Here is a 9935-nt window from a genome sequence, read left to right as displayed (position 1 = left end):
TTTTTTTTTTTTTGTGTGTATTTAGATGTGCCAAGATATTTTGCTCTTACCGAATGTCAAGACTCCTATCCTTATATTGATGATATGTTTGCCATTGAGACGATGCTTGTTTTTCTAGTTTCCATCCATACCTTGCCAAGGAGGCATCCTTTTGTTAATGGCAGGTTTGCTAGTGGCCGTGAATGCAGCACCTTGCACAATTTCAGAGTTTGTCCAGTTTCTTCAAGTTCCCTTTCCCTCTTATTCCATATATTAAGTAGTTCCCCTGAAGGTGCCCAGGAAATCTTACACCTGCAACACATATGGGAATAAAAACTTTATTTTAGATGACCGTGTTAGTTAGTTAGATAACGTTCGAATTAAAAGTTGGCCTGGAACTAGATGGATCGTATCTGTTGTTTTATAATCTATTCTGAAGATGCAAAGTTCACCAAGTAAGAAAATAGGAAAAGATTTACCAGGTATATGTGGAGAGTAAGCATATATTCCTTCGAAATACCAAATGGCTTTGGTTGCATGAGGGAAATGATCAGTGAGGAATCCACCACCATTCTCCCTGTCAAATATTGCAGTAAGTCCCCATTCAACCCCTGCTAGGGGACCCAAATTGCAAATTTCGACAGCAAGAAGGTCGCCAGGTTTTGCTGGTTTCCCATCTACATCGACAACTCTAATAGGCCCACTAAGGTAATGCACCTGAGGCAGTGTTTAGATATGTCAGTTGTCACATACTATTTTTAATTGCTGAGGGCAGTAATTATGCAAACGAGGATGCAACGATCTTACTTGGATCAGTTACAACAGGTTATGTCAGATAGTTTATTCACACACCTTCTATGAAGGGGAATAAGCAATTGAATCTTGATCATGATAATTAGCATGAAAAGCTTTCACTTTCTTTGCTTCTTGATGTTACTTTAACAATATATATATGTAAAACCAATTATTTGTGACCCATGTAATATTAAAGAATTAATTAAAGGTGATTAATATTACTAAAATCCTATTGGCCCAATTGAGAAGTGGTAATTTTATAATTGTCTATTTTGATGGAAAGTGGAGAGTTTTATGGCACGTAGGAGACTGCCTCTCTCTGCCTATAAATGTGAATGAAACCTATCAATTAATTCATTCAATAAAAGAGACGAAAAGTGAGATAACGGTTTCTTTAATTTAACAGTTTATTATTTTGCAGATCTAAAATTCTCAATTATTGCCATAGATCAAGGTATGTTTATTGATCAATTAAATTCATATGTGAAAATCATGAATTCTAAAGATCTTGGTATTAGGGTTTAATGTCTTACATGTGGTATCAGAGCCCAAGTTGTGAAATTCTTGATTTTCCTTTAAAGATACTGTTTTCGTATGGGATCTTTAACCTCCTTTATAGATCTATGGGTTAAGATCTGAAATTAGAATGATGGTTCCACTGATGAATATTTTCTGACCACAAAATTATGTTTAACCGTATCAATGGCCATGGATAATTATTAGTGGATAGTTTCATGAATTGGTTACCAATGAATTTAAAACTCGTTTAATCTATAATGGTACTGACAAAGACTCTGCATTTACTGCTGATGATGACCGGTTATAGGTTTTATTGTTATTTATGGGTTGAAATCTGTACACATTAAGTCAAGTTTTTTATATTACAATAGTGGGATTTCTCTTTTATCTCCGTCAAATTACTGATGAAATACCATGTTGTGTCTGTTAAATTATGATTGGTTTGAGAGAAGTCCAATCTTTGATTTTGCCATCATGAGCCGTCACTGCAATTTTCTTGGTTGAAGCATTTTTATTTTTTTTCCAATTTCCAATTACTCTGTGGGGGCCAAATTGACCAATGATATATGATAAATAAATGGATTTTCAGTTCTACATGTAAATGAATAACTAATTGTAATTATTAGCGCTGCCTTGACTGCAAACTTATGTTCTGTTTATTACTGAAGCATGTTAATAGTCAATTAATGGGTAATTTATTGATAATNTAGCGCTGCCTTGACTGCAAACTTATGTTCTGTTTATTACTGAAGCATGTTAATAGTCAATTAATGGGTAATTTATTGATAATCGACTATTCTGCTCACCAAGAAATGCATCTTTAATATAAGTAGAATTTTACCGCCTTGTCTATTTGTGTTGGAACTTGGAACGTGCCTAGTCTATTTATGTCAATAATGAATAAACAAAAAAATGATTAAAAGCATTAAGTGATAAATGTTTTATTTATGTAATTAAAGTTTGATTAATGTTGTTTGTTAGTCACCAAAGTGGCCAAACATTATGGTATTTTGAACACTAAATTACATAATTTATTTATCAATTACTCTTGATAGTTTGATGCTTGTAAATGAAAATGACTTTATTATTGGTGTCAAGAGTATATTGACGTTCAAAGATTATAAAATTATTATGGATCGCCCAAAGGTTGATCAGTTAATTTTATTATCCTTGAACATGATTGTGATTAATTGATTTACTTGGTCGGATGTGTTTTGTATATCCAAATATATCATACATGTTTGATTAGAGTATGTTTAATTACCAATTAAGTGAAATTTAATTAGCATCATTATATTTATTATGATGGTATGACGTAATATTACCCAAAGGAGAATTAAGCTATACATTTATTGTTATTTGAATCTAAAATTAAAACTCAAAGTATTAATGTTAGAGCATTTTATATTTTGCAGTATCTGTTCCCGTTTCTCTGCATTCGCATGCTTCATCTGTACCACTGTTCAATGGACTCAATTTCTCTGACTAGTGTGAACAAGTTCAGTTCAACTTAGGTGTTTTGGACTTGGACTTGACACTTCAAGTTGAGAAACCTGCTGATCTTACTGATGAGAGCAGTGCTAATGAAAGATCTATCTATAAAGCTTGGAAAAGGTCAAACGGATTAAGCTTAATGTTTATGCGGATGACCTTAACAAAGAATATCAAGTCTACTATCCCTAAAACTGAGAATGCTAAGGAATATATAAAGTTTGTGGAAAAACGTTCCCAAACAGCTGACAAATCACTTGCTGGCACACTGATGGGTACCTTAACCACCATGAAATTTGATAGTTCTCGTATCATGCATGAGCATGTTACTGAAATGAGTAACATTGCAGCAAGACTTAAGACTTTTGGGATGACTGTGGATGAGAACTTTCTGGTACAATTTATCATCAACTCTTTGCCTCCTGAGTACGGTCCATTCCATATAAACTATAATACCTTAAAGGATAAATGGAATGTGAATGAATTGCACAGTATGCTCGTACAAGAGGAGACAAGGCTTAAGAATCAAGGAACTCATTCTGTTCATCTCGTAAGTCATCAAGGAGCTGGAAAGAAATATAAGAAAAGATCTGGAAAGGGCATTAAGCAAGGACCACTAAAGATAAATGAGTCTTCTGCCCAAATCCACAATAAGGAACACAAGAAGGATACGTGTCATTTCTGTCGCAAACCTGGGCACCATAAAAAGGACTGCCTGAAACGTAAGGCATGGTTCAAAAGTAAAGGTAAGATTATTTCTTATGTATGTTTCGAATCTAATTTGGCAGAAGTTCCTTATAATACTTGGTGGATTGATTCCGGATGTACCACTCATGTTACTAATACGATGCAGGGATTCCTTTTAACCCAGACCATAAATCCCATTTGCTAAATTTCTTGAAAGACATGGCATATGTTCTCAATACACTATGCCAGGCACACCACAACAAGATGGTGTGGCTGAAAGGCGTAATCGTACTCTAATAGAAATGGTTAGGTGTATGTTAAGCAATTCTTCTTTACCCATATCTTTGTGGATGTTTTCATTAAAGACTGCTATATATCTACAAAACAGGGTTCCTAGTAAGGCAATTCCAAAGACTCCTTTTGAACTATGGACGGGAAGGAAACCCAGTTTAAGGCACGTGCATATTTGGGGTTGCCCAGCAGAAGCAAGAATTTATAATCCACATAAAAAGAAACTGGACTCAAGAACAATCAGTGAATTTTTCATTGGTTATCCAGAAAAATCAAAAGGGTATAGATTTTATTGTCTTAACCATAATACTAGAATTGTTGAAACTGGAAATGCTAGGTTTATTGAGAATGGTGAAGTTAGTGGGAGTTTTGAACCACGAAATGTGGAAATACAAGAAGTTGGAGTTCAAGTTTCTCTACCCTCAACTTCTTCTAATGTTGTTGTTCCTCAAATATTTGAACGACATGCAAATTTACCTAACAACAAATAAATGATCAAACACCTCACAATGAAGTTGCCACCGACGAACCTGCATTAAATGAACCAGAAGAAATAACATTAAGAAGGTCACAAAGACAACGTAGACCTGCTATTTCTGATGATTATGAGGTTTACTTGCAAGAGTCTGAATTTGACTTGGGAATTGTTGATGATGATCCAGTTTCATTTTCACAAGCCATTGAGAGCACTAATTCTGATAAGTGGTTAGATGCTATGAAAGATGAGTTGAAATCTATCGAACATAATGAAGTTTGGGATCTCATTGAATTACTAGAATCATGTAAAAGAGTTGGGTGTAAATGGGTCTTTAAGACCAAGCGCTACTCTAATGGTAATATCGAACGACATAAAGTTAAACTTGTTGCCAAAGGTTTTACTCAGAAAAGTGGCATTGATTATAAGGAGACATTTTCACCAGCCTCTAAGAAAGACTCACTCAAAATTATAATGGCTTTAGTAGCTCATTATGACTTAGAACTACATCAAATGGATGTGAAAACCGCCTTTCTAAATGGAAATTTAGATGAAGAAGTTTATATGGATCAACCTGAAGATTTTTCAGTTAAAGGAAAGGAAGACATGGTATGTAAGTTAAAGAAATCAATATATGGACTTAAATAGGCTTTCCGTCAATGGTATCTTAAGTTCAACGATACCATTACTTCCTTTGGATTTAAGGAAAACGTCGTTGATCGATGTATATATCTGAAGGTCAGTGGGAGCAAGTTTATATTTCTGATTCTGTATGTTGATGATATCTTGCTAGCTACTAATGATTTTGGTCTATTATATGATACTAAGAAATTTCTCTCTAAAAATCTTGAAATGAAAGACATGGGAGAGGCAACCTATGTGATTGGAATTGAAATATTCCGTGATAGGTCATAAGGGTTGTTAGGGTTGTCTCAGAAAGTATACATCAATAAAGTTTTAGAGAGATTCAATATGAAAAATTGTTCAGCGAGTGTTGTTCCAATTCAGAAAGGAGACAAATTTAGTCTCATGCAATGTCCTAAAAACGAATTCGAACGCAAACAAATGACAACTATTCCTTATGCATCTCTTGTTGGGAGCTTAATGTATGCTAAGACTTGCACCAGACCAGACATCAGTTTTGCTGTTGGAATGTTGGGCAGGTATCAAAGTAACCCAGAACTTTATCATTGGAAAGCTGCAAAGAAAGTATTGAGATACTTGTAAGGAACGAAAGATCACATGCTCACTTATATGAGATCTAATAACTTGGTGGTCATTGGATATTCAGATTCAAACTTTGCTGGATGTGTGGATACTAGAAAGTCCACATTTGGCTATTTGTTCCTCTTAGCTGGAGGGGCTATATGATGGAAAAGTGCGAAGTAGTCAATCATTGCTGCATCCACTATGGAAGTCGAGTTTGTGGCATGCTTTGAAGCCACAGTTCAAGGAAATTGGCTGCGGAACTTTATTTCAGGACTTGGGATCGTCGACAGTATAGCCAAGCCGCTGAAACTTTATTGTAATAATTCTGCAGCAGTCTTCTTTTCAAAGAACGACAAGTACTCTAAAGGTGTTAAGCACATGGAATTGAAGTACTTTGCAGTTAAAGAAGAAGTTCAAAAACAAAGGGTGTCAATCGAGCATATTAGTACCAATCTTATGATTGCAGATCCATTAACAAAAGGATTGCCACCAAAGACATTCAATGAACATGTCGAAAGGATGGGCATTATTGAAAATTATCATTAACATTATGATGCAATTTATGATGCTTATGTATTGACATTTTGGGCTCATTTATGTTTTGTTTTTGACAAAATATTATTCCTTTCATAACTGTTGGTACATGTACGTGAATGAATTATGCGAATGCTGATAGGGATAGTCTTTTCGAAGACATTATTGTAATGTAATTATCGAACTTCTCATTATATGTCATGTTGGGTAGGGACTAATACTGTAGTACATGGAAGGAATTATGCTTATATGATGGTGTAAAATCGCCATGACTCTTATTAGTCTTTGCTTAAGAATGATATATTAAGTGACCAATGTATGATGGATTTTAGCTAATGGTATGCGCATTATGTTATATACCACATAACAAAACAATATTACACGGGCTAAGTGGGAGAATGTAAAACCAATTATTTGTGGCCCATGTAATATTAAAGAATTAATTAAAGATGATTAATATTACTAAAATCCTATTGGCCCAATTGAAAAGTGGTAGTTTTATAATTGTCTATTTTGATGGAAAGTGGAGAGTTTTATGGCACATAGGAGACTGCGTCTCTCTGCCTATAAATGTGAATGAAATCCATCAATTAATTCATTCAATAAAAGAGAGGAAAAGTGAGAGAACAGTTTCTTTAATTTAACAGTTTATTATTTTGCAGATCTAAAATTCTCAATTATTGCCATGGATCAAAGTATGTTTCTTCATCAATTAAATTCATATGTAAAAATCATGAATTATAAAGATTTTGGTATTAGGGTTTAATGTCTTACAATATATATATAATGCTACTCAGCCAGGGCAAGAGACAGGGTAGAAAACAGGATTTTAAAATTGCTGATGTAGCGTAAAGAAATGAAAGAAAAAGACAATAAAAAATAAAAAAAATGTCAGGGGCCTCAGGGCTGCAGTTTGAAAACAGAAACGTTGCAGCCTTTTTTGTTTTTCATTATGCCATGTTTGGCTAAATCTAAACACGTTATTTAGTTTTATTTTTATTTTTAACTCTTTAGCTCCAAATATAATTCCGATTTTGTTTAGTTAAAAATAATATTTTTAGTAAATTTTAATAAAAATTGATAAAACTTGTAGTTAAAAAATTGATAAAATTTTTGGATCCAATGAAACGTGGGTTCAAAAATGAGTTTTAGAAAATTAGGACCAAACATGGACATATTTATTAATTAATAATTCATCTCACAATTTCTTAAAAGTAATTTTACCTAATAGGGAAGTTTTAAAAGTAGCCAAACATGCTCTTAATAAGGAATTCTAGTGTCGACTTGTTTAAAGAATTTGAGCTTCATCCATAAATTCTACGTCGATGAGAAAAAAAAAAAAGCTTTTTACTAATTTTTAATAATCATGAAATTATTATCATGACAAACTTTTTTAAAAATCATCCATAAATTCTAATGTTAATAAATTTTTAATAATCATGAAAAACTTCTAAATTCTTTGTCGAAATGAAGATTTAGCTCGTATTTGACTTAATTAAAAATTAGAAAAAAATTTGGCATCTTAATTGGGACTATAATTTCATGATTATTAAAAAATAAAAAAACATTTTTCTAATTTTTAATTATGTCAAAACATCGACAAAATCTTCATTTCGACAGAGAATTTAAAAGTTTTTCATGATTATTACAAAATTATGAACACTAGAATTTATGGATGATTATTAAAAAAGTTTTTCATGATAATAATTTCATGATTATTAAAAATTAGAAAAAGCTTCTTCTTTTTTTCTCATCGACGGAGAATTTATGGATGAAGCTCAAATTCTTTAAACAAGTCGACACTAGAATTCCTTATTGAGAGTATGTTTGGCTACTTTTAAAACTTCCCTATTAGGTAAAATTACTTTTAAGAAATTGTGAGATGAATTATTAATTAATAAATATGTCCATGTTTGGTCCTAATTTTTTAAAACTCATTTTTGAACCCACGTTTCATTGGATCCAAAAAATTTATTTATTTTTTAACTACAAGTTTTATCAATTTTTATTAAAATTTACTAAAAATATTATTTTTAACTAAAGAAAATCGGAATTATATTTGGAGCTAAAGAGTTAAAAATAAAAATAAAACTAAATAACGTGTTTAAGTTTAGCCAAACATGGCATAAATGAAAAACAAAAAAGGCTGCAACATTTTTGTTTTCAAACTGCAGCCCTGAGGCCCCTGACATTTTTTTATTTTTTATGGTCTTTTTCTTTCGTTTCTTTACGCCACATCAGTAATTTTAAAATCCTGTTTTCTACCCTGTCTCTTGCCCTGGCTGAGAGTAGCATTATTGTATATATATTGTTCTATCCGCATCATTGTTTATATGAAGCTTGAAGATTATATTGGCACAAAACTAGATGAGTTTTAATTACTGTTGATAGATCTAACGTTTTACATCGACTGATTTGTCATCATTAATGGCAACTCTGGTCTAGTCGACAATTTTAAGTCTGAACATCTAACATGATTGACCTCTGCCACTGGCGTCATCTTGGGTTGCCACTGATTTTGAAGAGGTATGTCCTGCTTCCATGGCGGCTTCTTTATGTCTATGGAAACCATTAATCTTGTAGTTGTGTTCTTTTCAATTTTAAATAGTGAAAAAGGACTTTAGGAAAATCCACTTTGGTTTATACACATTTTTTTATCCTCTGAGGCAAGGAACTGTATTGTACAAAGACCAAGCAACTCTGATCAAGTATTGTGATATAGGATTTTGCGATAAGAAATGAACTAAACTGAACAAAAAATAAAAATAATCGTGGATAAATCCAAGCAATCTTTTCGTAGGTATTTGCAAAACCCCCCCCCCCCAACCCAATAGGTAGTTTTAAACAATTTTTCTTTTTCCTTTTTTGAAGTAGATACCTAAATGAGAAGTATGCCGACTCGCAACAATTTATTTTCAAGGGCACATGACAATCCGTTCAATGTTTGGGGCATAAATTTACCTACTAAAATATCACCCGTCTCTACCCAAGATCCCATGGATTTTCCTCCCTTTTCTTTGTTGCATTTCACTCACGGGATTGAATGGAGATAGTGCATCAAGCTGTTCATAAGGACCAACTCGATCCTTTTACCCTGAAAGAGTTTTATGTAAAAATTCCAGACGGAGCCTTAATTACACATTTTCAAAATCAAGTTACTCAACGCGATCTAGCTTAGGAGAAAATTTCAAGTAATCAACAAACAGAAAAGGCCAAAGCAATTAAAAATAAAAGTAGCTTGGAATTTAAAAATTCGAGAGGAAAAAAATGAAATTATGCAAGAATACTCACAGAAGAAGAATCTGCATGCTTCACATCTTCAGCAGTGCACTCGTTTGTTATGGCACCTCCAGCAGAATCAACCATCTCCACCCTGAATATCTCTCCAGTTTTGACCTCTACTACCGGAGGTATGTCGGGGTGCCATCGGTTGTGCAATGGGAGTTCCTGTTCCCGTGGCTTCTTTTTTACGTCAATCGGCACCACCACTCTATAACCATGCCCGGCCTCCATTGTTTGCAAACTTCAGTTCTAACAAAAGAAAAGATCAATAATCGCTTTACTGAATTCAGGATTCCCTAACCTGTGCAGTCAGAAGAAAATTTTGGTAGCCATGATTGGCACCTGAAGGCCATATTTTTATAGCATGTAGCAACAAAATGCCGCTCAATTTTTTTGGGTATGAATTTTAGTTTATCCAGTACAGAGTTTGTATCTTTTAAGCATTTTCATTAACAAAATAGGAGCTTCTGCCATATACATGACCATGAAACAAAATAGTACTCAATAGGCAAAAACGGCAGTTCTTACCAGAAATTATATGGACTGAGAGCAATAATTGTATTTTAGACAAATACACCAACTATAAAATTTTGCCAAAAAGCCATGGAGAAATGCGTGCAAATGAAGTGTACATCGTTCACATTTTTTTTTTTTTTTTTTTTAAACCCTAGTT

At 33.3% G+C, this 9935-nt stretch overlaps 1 pseudogene; it reads right to left on the bottom strand.

Annotated features, from left to right (window-relative positions):
* The window catches only part of LOC111366627, an 11506-nt pseudogene extending 1960 nt beyond the window's left edge, over positions 1 to 9546 (bottom strand).
* Positions 9547 to 9935: the final 389 nt, after the last annotated feature.

Source organism: Olea europaea, chromosome 18 (assembly GCF_002742605.1).
Source record: "Olea europaea var. sylvestris chromosome 18, O_europaea_v1, whole genome shotgun sequence".
Lineage (NCBI taxonomy): Eukaryota > Viridiplantae > Streptophyta > Magnoliopsida > Lamiales > Oleaceae > Olea > Olea europaea.
Note: the sequence above shows the minus strand (reverse complement) of the source record. Positions and strands in the feature narration are given on the sequence as shown.